We start from the raw sequence: 15,435 nt of genomic DNA, 5'->3' as shown, positions 1-15,435 counted from the left end.
AGAACATGAGGCAGCTGGATTGGTTATTACCTGGCAAATGCACCATCCAAAGAACTGGTCCAGACAGCAAGAATAAGTCCCAGAGAACTTGGAAGTTTCATGCAATCAAATTTTTATAAACAGCTAAAGTAGAAGAGAAAGAGGCACAACAAAATCTTTCCTATGCTTTGCCACCTATTAAAAGTAAAAGCCTCAGATTTTCTCGACCTTTTCCTCTTCCTTTTGGAAAGTGGCCCCTTTGAGATAAATTCTAACTTGATTGGGCCGTCAGTGACATTTGGCTGTGATACACATGGAGCCTAATGTTTGCTTCCTGTGGGGGTATCTGCAGTCTAATAGGAGTGTGTGGGGAAGGTTCTGGAGCTGTAAGTGTGAGTTATGATAGATTGACTTACATTCTCAACGTTTTCCTTCCGGTCTCTTCAGAGAAGAGCCGAACTGCAATTAAGACTGGGTACCCGTAGGTGGATTAAAATAACCAGGAATCTTCCCATCTTGGGTCAGAGTACCTTGGCAGCGTGACTGTAGGGTTGACTGACGACTTGGTCAGTTTATTCCTAGCTCTGTTTCAGAAAACGAAGAGTTGGAGGAGTGAGGTGTTTGAAGATGTTTTGAGAAAAAAAAAATTAAAAATGTTGGCCTTAGGGGAAAGAGGCAAAAAGTCAGGATCATTTACAGTATTTGTTACTAGGATCTGTGATTCTTTTTTTTTCTTCTTTCAAACTGTCTTTCTGATTTACTCCTTGCTCTGTTCCCACCGTGGCCAGGTCGTGTTGTACATGGGGATATCTAAACCACCAGCATTAGACTGAGTTCCTGCTCTTCCCTCATGCCCCTGGCTTCTTATCCCGTTTTCCAAAAACCCACAGCTTCCCTCATGTCACTCTCCTGCCCAAGAACCATAATGGCTTTATGGGGACTGCTGTAAGGAGATTGAACCCTACTTGGTTTCTGAGATGCCCACAATTCATTTGGCCAACTTGATTTTCCCTCTCCTACCCATCATGACCCTTCGCCTCCAGTCAGGCTTAGCCTCCTCCCTGCCCCCCTCCCCTTGCCTCCAGGTGGTCCTTCCTCATCCTTTGCTCTGACGCCAGCCAAGAACAGACCTGTCTATCCATGTCTGGCTCATCTTCCCAAGCTCCTTTTCTCATTTTCCACAACCGCTAGTGACCATTCTCTTTGCCCAATTCTTTCTGCAGTTGGGGATTCCCCCTGTATTCCACCAACCCCCCACTTGCACTTAGCCGTACAAGTATATTTGGGTACCCTCTCTGCAGAGCAGTGCGCCACATCTTGGGGAGGACTCAGCGGTGAGGATGAAAGTAGTAGCTACAGTTCACTGCGTACAAAGTACGTGGCAGGTGCTGTCCCTTTATGTACGTTACCTCTAATCTTCACAAGCACCCCGAGAGGTAAGTGGTTTTTCTCCCTTTTTTTTTTTTTTTTTTAAACAAATGAGGTAACTGAAGCTTGCGGCGATTCTGATATCCCTAGTGGAATAGCTAGAATTCAGGAGGAGATCTGGCTTCCACCGAAGCCTTGTCTTTATGACCCTACTGTGGAAGTAGTTTTTCCCTTAAAGGTGTGTTTACAATCAAATAGCGAAGACAAGTGCATGACTATCGCTTTTCTGCCTTTCTCCCTTACTAAATTGCAAGTTACTTATGCTGGACCAAGGGGTAGAAATTTGCACTTCATTTCAGCTGTTTGATCTTGGGACGGGTTTGGACCCAGCTGAACATAAAAAGAATAAACCCAACAACTGAATCACACTGAGCAGAGTAGAAAGGGGACAGGTAGTAGACAGGGAAGCTAATGGGAAGCTACACCAATAGCCAACAAGAGGCTTGAAATCGGTCGTGACAGATTAGGGGGAAATGATATAGTCGAGGTAGGGTTTACAGATACTGCAAGAGAAGGAGGAGTTAAAAAAAAAAAAAAAGAAGAAGAAGACTGTTTCGTGCACCTGAGAGGTTGGTGTTGCCATTAACAGAAGTGGGGAAGCATGAAGGAGGGAGGCTGTCAGGGGAAATTAGGTCCATTTGCCACGTGGAGTTTAGGCAGCAGTCTATCAACAAACCTGTCTGCCAAGAAGCTGCAATTGTGGTCCTGGAGCCAAAGTGAACTGAGTCCCACATGTTAGTGTCCTGGCTGGATATAGAACAGGAACCCTGCGTTCATAAAACCTCGGAGTGGAAAGCACTTCAGAGTCCATCCGCGGATAAGCTGGTCAACAAAATGGCGCATCCACACAATGCAATGTTACTGGCCATTAACAGGAATGATGCACGCTACCACATGATGGTCCTTGGAAACTTCACGCCAGGTTACAAAATACCACAGATTGTATGATTCATTTACATGAAATGTCTAAAATAGGTGATTCCATAGAAACAGCAGATTACTGGTTGCCAGAGGCTGGGAGATGGGAGAATACAAATGAGTATGGAGGGATCAAAATGCTCTGGAATTCGATGGTGGTGACAGTTACATAATCTCGCAAATACACAAAGAGCCATTGAATGGTACACTTAAAAAGGGTGAATTCTATGGTATGTGAATTATATCTTTAAAAAAAAATGAAAGAAAAAAAATTACCTCAGAGATTGCCTCCTTTGTTCCCCTACTGAGTGATTCAAGGCTTTCATCCTTCCCCTACTTACACTCCTTACACATGCTTCACCAGCCCCCGTCACAGGGAACTCACCGTCCGCACACCTCATAGGGTTGTGTTGATGAAAAAGAAGGAGTAAATGTAAAGCATCTAGTACCTAGCACATAGTCAACACTTGATCAATGGCAATTTTTTTCCTTACTTCTCGCCTGCCCTTTACAACAAGAAATACCTAGGAAGAGCTCAATCATTACATGTATTTGGTCATCCAATAGCCTAAAAAGCCTATAGCACCAAGTGGAAGGAATGACCTTGTTGGAATAATCTGTGAAATTGTAAGGTTGGTTAGCGGTCTTGTTTTTTAAGAATCTCGATGGGGTCTGCTGATGCTTTGACTGCCAATGAGGTCAGTTGGCTAGTAAGCTTGTTTTTCCCCTTCATGAGGCACACGCCCAGTGTGGCCAGAGATCGGAGGCGCTGTTGGATCGTGACAACTGCGGGAACGCCCATCAAGATGCGGGGGAGCTCTGTGTTTAGTTTCAACGTTTCAACCCCTTCCCCAAAATGCCAATGATGTTAAGAGCTGAGAGCGGTCTTAATCAAACATTAGACCGCTGACCCGAACCTTCCTAACAGCCCTCTGCTTTTTGGTAACTGAAAGATAAAACAAACCTAGTTCGTAAAGGGGTGAAAGTAGTGAGTTGCTCCCTAGATTCTCATCCTGGTCTCAGACTTTTTCTCCCAGTTTTGGCTAAGGTCAGGCAAATACGATGAAATGATACGGCACCAAAATCCTAGGCAGGAGACAGTCTATTTAGGTTCAATCATCTAGGGGATTTGGGCACCTTTTATAAGCCATTTGTTATACGATGTTAGTCCAGTGCAACCTTGGTGGTGGCTGAAGATGTCTGGGTAATCTCTTGGATTGCTTCATTAAACACTGTAACAAACCCAATAGGAGATGCCCTCAATAGCTTTGCACCAAGGGGGCGCCCCTCCCACCTCTCATTTCCTCCGCTTCCTATTCCCCACCCCCTCACCCACCCGCGATGCTGGGCAGCTGGAACCACGGAACACCAGGGTTCCTTTCAGAGGAACGAAACACCCGAAATGTCCCCACCTGCTTTATTAACTGGTCAGTTGGTTTCCACATGTCAGTAGTGTGAAGTATTTTTCCTAATCAATGTTTTAACCTCCTCGGTATTTATTCAGCTAGATTGAATATACTCTATTCAGTGGAACTCGACGGACGGGAAAATATATCTGAATTTCGCTTCTCTGGAGACATCATAGTATTTCTAATTATCTGAGGTTAATGTTTTGCCAAGACGTTAACGGGCTGTTTGCCTGCTGGGGATGTCATTGCTTCTTCCTTCAGCCGCCAAACAAAGGGTTTTGAATGAACTTGGAAACCAAGCTTAATTTCTTGACGACTCCTCTGGCTTTGAATCTCATTCTCTGTTCCTTGCCATTGTAGATCATTTGGTGCTCCTATCTGTCCATTTCCTCTGACCCTTGCCACTGATAATGATTAAACCCTCCATTCTGTTGCTTTTCATTTACTTCAAATTATCGCTGATTATGTGTGCTGTATTTTCTTTATTTAGACCCAAGGTATAATTAGGGAAGAGAGCTGGACAAAGGAGTCTATTTTTTTCTGTCTCTCACCATGGTGTTGGGTGGAAAATGCTGCCCAGCTCGTCCGGTAAGATCCCAGCTAGTCCATGTCTTTTGTGGCAGTCGGGGCGGACGGCGGAGGAGGTGCCTAGCTACTCAAATCCAGATGTGTGATGGTAGCTTGTTTGTCTTACTTTGTGTTTAATGAGATTCTTCAGATATTGTTACTTTGAAGTACTGCTTCTATTTTATCTAAAATTCATTAAATGTCAACCATGTGCTCTGTTGCACACGAACAATAGTATAGTTCTGCCTGGATTAAGAATCTAGAATGCTTGTGGGTTTAGTTTCAATGCCGGTGACTAAAAATATATATCTAGTGGACAGTGTATGTCATCGTAGGGTATGTTTTCCAAATATTTTCTATGAAATTAATACACATTAGACCCTGCCCCTGGGAGAGACATATATAAAACAAGGCACAAGGAGAGAGCTATAAATAAAATACACTGGAACTTATTTTAAAAGTCAGATTGATCTAAAAGTGAGATTTAATTTTTGCTCTTGTTTCGAGTGATTGGTTGAATTTTCTAGCTATCTTGGGTTTTGGTCTTACCAATGTTTTCCATTCTACAACGAACGTTTTGATCTTTGCGTTTGGCCCAAGGCAGAATGGGTGGCGGGGCTCAGTTACAAGGCGCAGAAGTGTGGACTACAGCTCACTTAACCAAGAAGTGGCATAGCTTTGTTGCATTAAACACTTTGTTCCTCAGGTTCTATATGTATTACACCAGTGGGGGTGCCTGGCTGGCTCAGTCTGTAGAGCGAGTGACTCTTGATCTCAGGGTCGTGAGTTCAAGCCCCACATTGGGCATGGAGCCTACCTAACGTAAAAGTGAATGAATGAAAGAAAGAAAGAAAGAATGAATGAATGAAAATAGATAGGTATTACATCAGGATGGCAGAGTGGTTAAGATAGAACTGCAGTGGAAGGGGAATTTTCTTGTTTAAAAAATCAGAAAATACACCTTGAAGGCTTATTGTTTACTACTACTTGGGTGATGTTCCCATCTTTGAAATGGGGATAACACCACAAGTCACAGGGCTGTGATGAAGAACACAGATCTATGATGGCGGCAGCGGCGGTGAGAGCACATTATAAACTGTGAAGTGGGGTGCGAATGTCAGTTGTTAGAATGGTAGGGAGATGGCCCAGAGACCTACATAATAACAAAATTGAAAGGTATGTATCTTGAGAGTGCTTTCTGTGTGAGCGGTTTATTTTGTTTTTCATGAGTAGGGTGCAGGGGCAGCAGCGTGGAGCTGAGGACCGGATTTAAGGGGGTGGACTCCTAGAGAAGGGCCTCTCCTGCCTCATCAGAAGGAGTGAGGGGGCTTCCGGAGGGCAGGGACCACATCTCCTCATATTTGCCTCCCCAGCACCTAGGACAGGGCCTGGCACCCAGCAATCAGTGAGCAGAATGTTCATGAAACCCCAACTATACCATAAAGCAGATCCTTATAGGAGCATGAGAAAATACACATCTTGTCTCTGGGGGTTAGGAGAGAGAAGACTTACATTCTATTCTGGTTATTAAATATCTAAATATTTATATTTAGGTATTTTTGCTTGGGTCTGCTGCATTTGCCTTTTTTTTTTTTTAATTTAGTTTCTCTATTTTCTCTTTCCCCGCCAAATTTTTAAGTCACCTCTACAGTCTGCCTAATTAGCATTTGAAAAGCAGTGCACTCCATCAGACTGGGGGGGTGGGCAGGGAAGGATAACTTAGAGTCGATTTGTATTCCGAAGAACAGGGTATTACCGTGCGTGCTGAGCTTCACCCAAGTGCTTAACGCTTGAAAATGCATGAAGAAAACCATCCTTCCTCTAGCAGGGGTACAGTCTGATTTCAAGGCATAAAAGCAGTAGATATATTGAGATACTTTTTCATTTTTCTCCACTCACTGTTTTCCTTCCTGAATGTGTATGCATATGTGCACATTATAAGAAGTCATTTAAAAAACAAGCACGATGTTCATCTATTCAAATTGGTCTTCTTTGGGAACTATCGTCCTGTCTTGTAAATAGATTTCCTTCTTTAACAAGGCCATTAATGCTATTTATCTAGTAACACTTGAGTGTATCAATAATATTAATTTTGTCAATAGAGCATTTAAGTGACTATTGTATTTTCCAATATTAAGTATCTTCACTGCATTTAAATAAAAGTGCCCATGCATCTAAAGAGAAAAGCCCAAACACATAAGGCATGTGTTTACTTTCAACAATAGGAGTTATGTTTCTCCAAAGATTGACTTTTTTTTTTTTTTGCCTCGGGCCAAGGAGACAGACTGAGAACCCAAGAATTTAGAGATGGAAGGAACCTCATTCACCCTCCTAATCCAATGCTGGAATCCCTTCTCTGGCAATCCTGGCAGATGGCCATCCATCTGCTTGTATACTTCCAATGCTGGGAAGCTCATTATCTCCTGAGGCAACTCATAAATTCTTTCTTATTTGAGCTAAAATCGGCCTGTAGCTACTAACCATTGGTCCTGCTTGTGGAGCAAATAGGAAAGATCTTCAGTGTTTGAAGACAGCTACCACATCTTCCTTTAGTCTTTTTTAAATTAAGATAACTGGATGCTTCTAAATTAAGACTTTCGCCTGGAATCTGGAAGAGTAAGGATGTAAACAACTGAGTGTTAAACCAGGCAGTACCCAATACAAAACTTCTGCTACAAAGCACCTAGTGGGTAAGCGTCTCTTTTATATTCAAACTTGGCCATAGTCCACCACACAGTACAGTTCTCGAACGTAACTCCATCCCTCATTTAGCTAGGAGTAGTAAGAAATCTGTCCTGGGTGAATAGAAATCCTACTATCTTATTCTTTTTACTATTCTGAATTCCTTCAGAGGGCACAAGCTCCAAAAATTGCTATGAGATAAAATGTAAAGGTTTTCCTTTAGAAGGGAAAATTAAATGCACCAGAACATATATTTTTGAAAGTAGGAACTATGTCCAGTTTTTCTTTCTGTCCCCCTTAGTGCCTAATATCATTCCTGGCAGATGGAAGCTGCTGGCTGATTTACTGTTTTATTGAGCTGAAAAAGAGAACCAGCCAACATTATGTTGAAATATACATGTATTTGGGAATGCACATGCACACACATCTGTCTATCTATCTACCTATCTATCTGTAGAGAGACGTATATACACATGCATATGCACACACATTTTTTTTTACCTTTATACTATCCTGGGGTTGTTTTGTAATAATTCATAGGAAGACTTAATGCCACAGTGCAGACCAAACTGTTCTCTGGATAAGCTGCAAACCCCAACTACCTGGGGTGATGTGAAAAGTGGCATCGTATTTATTATTTATTTATTTACTTATTTACTTACTTCTTTTGGCATCTTATATATTTTTTAAAGATTTTATTTATTTATTTGAGAGAGAGAGAGAGAGAGGCAGGGGGCTGAGGAAGAGGGAGAGAGAGAATCCCAAGCAGATTCCCCACTGAGTGCAGAGCCCGACACGGGGCTGGATCCCAGGACTCTGGGATCAGGACCCAGGCTGTGACCAAGAGTTGGACACCCAACCAACTGAACCACCCCGGGCACCCCTTGGCATCTTATTCTTGTATCCTGAGGTTGTTGCGCCGCGAGGGCAGACCCTCTCCTGTGTCCCCTCACTGCTAAAGCGGTCGTACTTTGCTCCCAGGTAGAATGTGCGCCCCTGTTCCTCATCTTCCCTCACTCTTCCTCCCGCTCGACTGTAGAGCTTCTTCAGTTCCTCTTGTTCTTGGAGACGGAAAAGAACAACAGTGAAAGGGTGAGAAAATGTACAACTTCTTTAGTCGTTGCTTAGCGCTTCACCCAATTTGACCTAAGTGGGCTTATCCCCTTCTCACAGAGGATTTGCTCAGCGTCCTTCACTCAGGGTGCTTCCCTCCCGGAGCCAGAAGCCCTGGGTTTTAACCCAGCGTTGCCACCTCCTTACTGAGTGATTTGTGTCTGTAACACGGTATCGTGAAACCTGCCTAGACCGTGAGCTCAAATGAGAAAAGGTGGGTGTGGAAGCAGAAAGCCCACCACAAGGAAGATGCTGCGTATAGACGTGTGCATAGTACCTGCTAACTTGGCACCAGGTACCAGCCTGGATGGTGCAGGTGAGCGCCATGCCCCTTCCCACACAGGTGCAGCCCAAGGGGCAGGCCTCCAGCCGCAGCGTAGGTCTGTAGAAGATCCAGGCGGAGCGTTACGGTGCGTACCCAAGCCCGTCCCGTGTGCTGAAGACCCTCGGTCCCAACGCTGGACTTGCTGTAAGCCACGGGTGCCCGCTGCTTGCCTCCCCCCCACCCAGTCTGCCAGCTAGACCATCACCATGCAACGGAGTTCACTGTGTATGAAAGAGCACACAGAAAATACCTGATATCAGAAAGTACCAGAACTGTGAGAAGAGACAATATTTTTTATTTGACTAAACCCCAAGAGGCCAAGCCCTGGATTTGTCTTGTTTTCTATTCCGTCTCCAGGGCCCGGCACATAATAGGGACCGAAGATTTCTGGAAGAAGAACAAATTGCCATGGTGGCTTATCTCCTCTGCAGAGTAGTAAATGGAAACTGAGACACAAGGTGGGGACAGATTAGGTTCTGACGTCGGGAGCAGAGCGGCCTACAGAAGGAGAGGCAGGTTGTATTCTGATCAAGGAGGAGCCAAGTTTTCACTGTAATTTCAGTGTGAGCAGAATCCTGTATGCCCAGACTAATAAAACGGAGATAAGAGCAGTTGGGGGAAGGGAGCTGCATCGGAACAGGGCCGTCAGGTGGAGGTGGGGCTTTATCACATAGTGGAAGACATAGTCTTTGCACTCAGCGAGGCTGGGCGATGTGCCGCCTTGGGGCCTAGGGGCTGTGCACATCGAAACCCGCCGGTGTACCTATCTGCTCTTTGCCGACACTTGGCCACGATGTCATTAAGCAAAACCACTGTTTAGTGCCTCCTTTAAGGCAGGAGTAAAAATCAAAGTAAAATCAAAGAACAGTTCTCTTTCTCATTTCAGTTCTGCTTCTCAACTGGTTCTGTTAGACATTACCCTTTAGGAATGAACCATGTATCCCCCAAACAGGTGGCAAGAAGGACAGAGAATTATTTCGTTTAACTTGGAGTTGGAGTGTTGCTGCATTTAACACCGTGGGGCCGAAAGGGTGTGCGGTCAGGCTCTTGCTATCTTCAACCTCAAGGCCCTCAAGCAGAACCTTACGTTCAGCTTAGGTTTGTAAAGGCTTCAAGCTTAGCGGGGACCAATGGTTCACACTGCCCATCAGGACATCCCATCTGGCTCACTGAGACCAGTGACGGAAGCAAATTCAATGTGCCAGAACTGCAGACCTTACTAACCCCTACTTCATGTTGGTTCAGTCACTCAACACATTTACTGAGCACCTACTATCCCAGGCATTCTGCTGTTGATATAGATTTTTTTTAAGTCCGTACTCTCATTATGAACTTGTGATTAACCTTCAAAGGGATCTTCGGAAAAGAGGTGGTAGGTAAATTTAAGAACAACTGTTCTGTTCTATGGATCTACCTGAGGCAAACACAAAGAAGAAGCTATCAACAAATCCGAGAGAACAGACTCCTTCCCGTGGGCTCCAGCCTCCAAAGAACCCAGATCCACGAGACTTCACCATGACGCCCAGGTCCAGGCACTACTGAACCCTGGCTAGGAGGGATGCTTCAGTTGAGAAGTTCTAGGGGAGGGAGCCCCATTTCCCAGCTCCTCGGGAATCCCCCAAATGGTCTGGACTAACCTCCCCAGTCCATCCCCACCCCCCAGCTGAGCTGGGGAGCTTAGCTTGTCTGGAATCAAGTTCTGATGGACCAGGGGCACTGACATTCAGGAGAAAGGAAAGTGGAGAGCAGGCAGTGAGCACTGGACAGCCCATCAGCTGGTAGCAGAAAGAAGAGAGGTTCTCTCTTTGCAAACCCCCAGGGTGGGGCTGCCAGTGGGCTTCTCTGGCCCTTCCCCCCACCCTCTGACTTGTAGAGGGCCCCTTGCTTCTAGTAAGGGCAGAGGCCTGAGGGGCAAGACAGAATCATCCTTGCAGGAAGGGGAGAACCTGGGGTCCTCATTAGGTCCCAGCCCAGGCTACCTCAGACCCATCAGCAATCTCTCTGACCTTGTCAAAAGCTCCTCCCGCCTCCTTGGTTAATAGGATGAGCTCACCAGGCAAAAGAATAAGATGAAGTGTTTCACATAGTATTTTTCCTCCCAAACCCTTAAGCTTCTATGGTCTTGCTGATCTTGCATCCTTCCCGGAAAAAGGGCCCTGGATCCATGCTTGGCATTTCACAGTTCGAAGTCACTTTAGCGATTATTTAGTTTGCTATTCTTGTGTTTAGAGATGTGGAAATCGGAAGCCGAGGGTCCTGAAGTCTCTTGCCCAGGATCCCAGGATGCCCCTCCAGTGTACTTCCTGCTTGGCCCAGTGCAGTCCTTCTGTCCATTTGGCAAATGACACCCAGCCTGAGGGACTAGAGCTGGAATTAGAACTCAGTTCTGTGTAGCCTATTGACCCCCGTGGTTTGGTTTGCAGGCTTCTTCCTCTGTGCAATGGGGTTAGTGCCACCTGGCAAAGTTGATGCAAAGATGATCGGAAAGACTGTACGTGCTGTCCTCGGGGCACACAGTAGGTGCTAAATAATGTCCTCCCTAAGGAGCGCGGGCGCGGCCAGCGTGGGGAGCTGGGGGATGGGAAGTTGTGAGCCACATTGCTGCCTGCAGCCTTGGTGGCAGGGAAGTGGCAAGGGCCGGGCGGCCAACCCTCCCTGGGGAGTTCAATGCCAACCAGTATTCTAATCCCTTCGAGCCCAAGTCCCAACCGCTGTGGCTGAGAACGAGCCGCTCATGGAGGATCCCATCAGGCTGTGGGTGTGGGGCCGCGGCCCCGAGGACCAGACGGCTCTGTGATCAGTTCCGTTGTCAGCCCAAGGCCAACGTGTGGGGTGGAAAAGAGCAACTAATGTTTGCGGACCTCACATGGCCTTGGCCCTCCTTCCCCAGCCTCCTCCTGAGGGCAGCTGCGCTCCAGCAAACCGAGCACCGACCGCGTGTCGGATGGCTTGGTTGCCCTCCGGGTCCTGCCTCTCGCTACCTCGCTCACTTGGGGCCCCGGGCTCCGGGCTGGACTGTGCGCCTCTCCGGGCCTCGGGGTCCTCGCGAGGAGACAGCTCCTCCTAAGACGTTTGTATTCATCAAACAGCGCCCTGGAACTACTAGACGGGCGCGGGGTCTCTGCGGCCTCCTGGTTACAATTCGCTCTTCCATCTCCGCACGAAACCTCCCGCTCTCCATCTTCGCGGCCGCGGGGCCGCAGTCGCCGGCAACCGGGCACGCTCGTCCCCCGCGCGGTTCCCCCGAGCCCCACCAGGGGGCGCCCTTTGCCCGCCGAAGCCGGCCGGGCTGTAACTCCGGGGGCCGGGGCGGACTGCCCCTCGCGCGGGGCGGTGCAGGGCGCGGGTCGCGCCCGTGTTCCCCCCCCACTCCCCCCGCCTCGAGGGCGCGACACCGCAGCGCCCGCCCCTCGTCCCGCGGCCGCCCGGCTGCGCGCGCCCCTCGCGCCCCGGCCCCGCGCCTCCCGCTCGGCCTCGGCCCCCCGGGGCGGCGACAAGTTTGCCCCCGGCCGCCCGGCCCCGCCGCCGCCCCGCTCCTCCTGCACCTCGGCTCCGGGGCGCGCCGGGCGAGGCCCCTAGCCGGCGCTCGGGGCGTGCGGGCTGCCCGGCCGCCGGGCCCCGAAGGGGCGCCCCCCCGGGCGGCGTGCGCGGGCCGCCGCAGTTCCGGCGCTGGCCGCCGGGCGGCGCCCCGCGCCTCGGCCGCGCTCCTCCCGCGCTGCCCGCTCCCCGCTCGCTCGCGGCCGGACACAGACTGCCTTCAGCTGCCGGCGGATCGCGCTGGGGCCGCCGCGGCTGCTGCGGAAGCAGGGAAAACCGGAAAACAACAGCCCGGCGGCCCGGCCCCAGCTCAGCCCCCGGAGTGCGGAGCCGCCCAGGTAAGGGCAGGGCCCGCCGCGGCGCCCCCAGCCCGCCCCTTGGGCTGCCCCCCCTCCGCGCCCCCCGCGTCCCCCGCGTCCCGGCCGCGCGGGCCCCGCGCGCGCCCCCTCCCGCGCCCGTCCCCCCTACTTCTGACGTCTCTGCCTCTCCGTCCCCCCGGGGCCGCTGCCCCGCACCCTTCCCTGCCCCCCGCCCCCACCGCCTCCCCGGCGCCCTGCCTCTCCTCTCCCGCCTTCAGCCCGCCCGTCCCCTGCGCTCGGATCCCTGCGTCTCCCGGGCTCTGGACCCCCATCGCTCCGCTGCCGTAGTTCCTCCAGTCTCCATCCCCGTCTCCCTCCCTCCGCAGCCCTTCCCCGGGCTCGCGGTCCTCCCGCGCTGGTCCTCCCCTTCCCCTGTGCAACTCCCAGCCCTGCCTGTGCCCCCTGCAGGGATGCCGGCCCCTGCCCGCCGCCGGCGCGCTCCCCCAGCCGCCGTCACCTCCGCTTCCCGCCCGGCCCCGGCTGCTCTGCCCCATCCCGGCGCGGCCCCGGAGCCCGCGAGGCCCCCTCCCCCTTTGCTCGCTGCCATCTGCCTCCGCTGCCCCCCTGCCCCTGCGCTGGACTCCGGCCACCACCACACCCCCACCCTACACGCCGGCTCGCTTCGGGGGGACCGGCGTCCTATCAGAAATGCCCCTCTTTCCCTGGACTAATGAGGCTCCCACCCATCTCACCCTAGTTCACCCGAGTGGGAAGTGAGGGAGAAACTCTGGAGACCTGCATTTGGGCGTGTGATGGGGGAGGGGGCTGAGGAGAGGGGGGGAGGGGAGCTGATTGAGATTCTCTCCAGTGAGGACTGGCAGAGCGCTGAGCTGCTCAGACCTGGCCAGGGCGGAGGGCCGGCTGGCGACAGCTGGGACAGGGGTTTCAAGGCCCGGAGAGCACCTGTGTCTCTTTCCCCGGCTCCCTGGAGCTGAAGAAAGTGAGAGCCGAGGAGCTGGAGCCCGGGGGAGAGTTGGCCGGTCGCGGGGGAGGCGGCGGTGGGGGGCTGGGCCGGGGCCCTCTGGCCGGCCTGCCTGCCTGGCAGCCGTGGGGCACTGCGGCCTGAGCTTCTCCCCCGCCGGACCTTTGGCTGCACAGCTCTTGGCATCTCTACTTTATGCTGCCATCTTCTTCCTGGTGCTGTTGTCTGGTGATGCCACGAGGTGCCACCTCCCTGCCTCCCTCCAGTGGCTCTCCTGGGCATGTCTCCCAAGGGCCTGGGTTGTCTGGAAAGAGGAGGGGAGTTCTGGGCATGGCCGGGGCCCCTCAGAGGCCAGACCCAGTGGTCCTGGGGACTGGCCCGGAGTACCGGAGTACCGAGCCCTGCCAGGAACGGAGAGCTGCCTTCGCTTAAGCTCCCTGCGGGTCACCTGGGTGACAGTGACACTTCCAGGAGCACCTGCAAACAGCATGGCATCCCTCCCTCCCCTGGGATAGAGGCTGTCTGGGTTGGCCGGGGGCATCTAAAAGAGCAGTGTGGTCCCGCTCTGCCCCCCCTAACCGAGTATCTGTGCTCCTGTGATCTGGCCCGAGGGGCCTGGGGAGGTCGGCTGTGTTCCGCTCCCCCTCCACCCCCCGCCCGGGAAGGAAGCCCCAGGAACTCCACTGGGCATCATCAGGCTGGTTGTATTTGGTGAAGCTGCAGCCCATGCCTCATCATTAATCAGGTTTATTATTTTCCTCACTGGCTGGATGTGTTCCTCAAGGTCGCGACCCTTTGGAGAGTTAATCTAATATGCACACATTACAGTGTCTGGGTTTGTTTAATTTTCCGTATTTTGTTCCTTTCTTGCGAGCGAGCCTTCCGTGGGGAGCTGTGGTCCGGGCTTGCCCACCAGCCTCCTGCCCGCCTGGCTGGCTCTGTCCCCTAGCCCTCTTCCGGACCTGCCACCCGAGACCAGAGGCAAGGCTGGTCCCCAGAGCTCTTGGCCCTGCCTCGTGGGGAAGAGGGAGGAGTGAGTGGAGGGGCGCTGGGGAGGACATTCTGGTTTGTCTTTGTTTTCTCCATCCCCCCCCCCCCCCGCCTCGCCCCCCAGGCATCTTGATCATTGGCTGACATTTTCATCAGCATCAAAAGTTCTTCCCAGAGCCCGGGTCTGCGTCTCGGTCTGGCTTTCCAGTTTGGTTTTCCTCCCCTGAGGACAGAGAGGGAACTTTGGCGGAGTGGGTGAGAAGTGGGGACCCTCATGAGGGGATGCGGGGGGCTCCTGGAGAGCTGGTCTGAGCCAGACCCAGATGGAAGGAAGGAAGGAGGGCAGGAGGACCTGTCCTGGGCGAGGGGAGACAGTGCTGGAAAAGCAGGGGAGCGGCGGGCAGGGGCAGGTGGTTGTGCGGCTGGTGTGGGCCAGGCGGTGGCAGGGAGTGTGTGGGAAGAAAGCCTCTGCCGTCACTTCTGCATAGTACGAATCCCTCATGTGTGTGAGGAGCGCCGCCGTTTTCCAAATGCTTTTTAGAATTGCTTCATCTGATCTCTACGAGGCCCTACAAGCGTTTCATCTGCACTCTCACCCTCCAAGGAGGTATCACTGATCCCCCGGACGCTGAGGCCCGGGGAGCTTAGGTGACCCGCCCAAGGCTCTGCGGCCACACGGGAGGCCTCCGGACTCCCGGCCCAGTGCTCTGGTGCTGCTACTTGTCGCTGGTGAAGGTCTCTGCTGCTCAGCCCTCCCTCTCCCCATCCCGAGCTTCAGTTCGTCTTCATGTTCTCCAGGGTGGGCTCCCCACTTTCCCCTCCCCGTGGGGGCTGGCAGGTGGCCCGCACTCCTGGCCCAGGTCTTGGATCTGGCTAATTCTTGGCTCTGCGTTCTCAGCCCCTAGACTGGCTGCTCTGGCGTGTGTGTGTGTGTGTGTGTGTGTGTGCGCGTGTGTTGGGGGGGGTTGTCCCACCAGTGTGTGTGTGTGTGTGTGTGTGTTGGGGGGGGTTGTCCCACCAGTGTGTGTGTGTGTGTGTGTGTGTGTGTTGGGGGGGTTGTCCCACCAGTGTGTGTGTGTGTGTGTGTGTGTGTTGGGGGGGTTGTCCCACCAGTGTGTGTGTGTGTGTGTGTGTGCGCGTGTGTTGGGGGGGGTTGTCCCACCAGTGTGTGTGTGTGTGTGTGTGTGTGTGTGTTGGGGGGGGTTG

The 15,435-nt window shown here is 51.8% G+C and overlaps 1 protein-coding gene across 7 annotated transcripts in view; it reads left to right on the top strand.

The window, feature by feature from the left end:
- Window positions 1-12,163: 12,163 nt before the first annotated feature.
- GRIK4 (glutamate ionotropic receptor kainate type subunit 4) overlaps window positions 12,164-15,435 on the top strand; it is a 416,727-nt gene continuing 413,455 nt past the window's right edge. For all 7 annotated transcript variants that reach the window (XM_078058853.1, XM_078058852.1, XM_078058851.1 and 4 more), the window contains exon 1: window positions 12,164-12,296. The gene's annotated coding sequence lies outside the window, so the exon portion shown is untranslated. The remainder of the gene's footprint in view (window positions 12,297-15,435) is intronic.

This window comes from Halichoerus grypus, chromosome 11 (assembly GCF_964656455.1).
Source record: "Halichoerus grypus chromosome 11, mHalGry1.hap1.1, whole genome shotgun sequence".
Lineage (NCBI taxonomy): Eukaryota > Metazoa > Chordata > Mammalia > Carnivora > Phocidae > Halichoerus > Halichoerus grypus.
This window is presented reverse-complemented; position numbering and strand designations above follow the sequence as displayed.